Here is a 1,324-nt window from a genome sequence, read left to right on the forward strand (position 1 = left end):
CTAGATAATATATTCATCTAGAGTATATATAGTGTAGTATATTGTTGTATGTAGTAATGTATTCTTAATATACACAGTAAACATAGATTAGTGAACATGAAGCATTGGCGTAGTTGCACTACCATAGGTAGAGGCAGCAGAAGAGAGGCAGCAAGTAACGTAAACAAAACAGCAACAACTATCAATAGAAGAAATAGACGAGGAGAGGAAGCACCACATACAAACGAAAAAAGAAACGAAGGTAAACTGGCTGAGGATTCACCTCTCCCGCCCACCGACGATGGCGTATATGCAGACGGCAGCAGCAGCAGCAACAGCAGCAGCAGCAACAGCAGCAGCAGCAACAGCAGCAGCAGCAACAGCAGCAGCAGCAACAGCAGCAGCAACATCAGCAGCAACAGCAACAGCAGCAGCAGCAGCAGATACTTTCAGTTTAAGTTTATCTGCTGTACGCCCCGTAGCTGCGTGTACACCCCATCGCTGTATTTACAAACCGATTCCTCTGCTTTGAATTTAGTAAGACAAATTTATTTGTGTATAAAACAATTGTGTTTCTCTATTAAAAACTTTATTTCTGTATAAAACAACTTTGTTTCTTTATTAGGAGCTCTCTCTCGCCAGCTGTATAAAAACCAAAAAAACAACACCGAGGTGTATTGTTTCTTGCTGCAGTAGTATTCAGGGTAAGAATAATGTTTATTATAAAGCAACTAGCTATATTTGTTTATTTAACAACTATATTATTTCTTTTTTTATTTTATAAAAACTAGAAACAACAACAACTGTGTTCTCTATCTTTATACAACTGTCCTCTAGACAGCTGTTAGTCTTTAAAATAAACTCTCCCGGCTGTCAACGCGAGAGATCCCCCTGGCCCCTGCGGTATAGGAACCAGGGTTTAGGGTTTAGGGTTTAGGGTTTAGGGTTTACAAGGAGTTGCATACAAAAGGTAGGAAGAAGACAGCGCTACAGCAACAAACAAAACTTTTGTGAAGAGATTGGCCCCCACAACAAAGAGGACAGTCTCTACCGTTGTCCTTGTTGCTGTTGCTGCTGCTGCTGCTGCTGCTGCTGCTGCNTGCTGCTGCTGCTGCTGCTGCTGCTGCTGCAGCTGCTACTGCTTTACTTGCTCCTGTATGCTGCTGCAGTTGCAAGTGAAGGGCATCGCCCCCTCATCTTCTTCCTGCCTCCGCCGCAGGCCGGCGGGAGCAGCAGCCCGCTGCTGCATGGCTTGTGTTCGTGGTTTTGTACGCATTTTTTTCTTGAAATGTTTGCACCGCGTACCGCGTGGTGCATGCATAGAAAACCCTAGGCCGCAGAAGAA

Source organism: Eimeria mitis, genomic scaffold (genome assembly GCF_000499745.2).
Source record: "Eimeria mitis Houghton genomic scaffold, Emh_scaff2680, whole genome shotgun sequence".
Lineage (NCBI taxonomy): Eukaryota > Apicomplexa > Conoidasida > Eucoccidiorida > Eimeriidae > Eimeria > Eimeria mitis.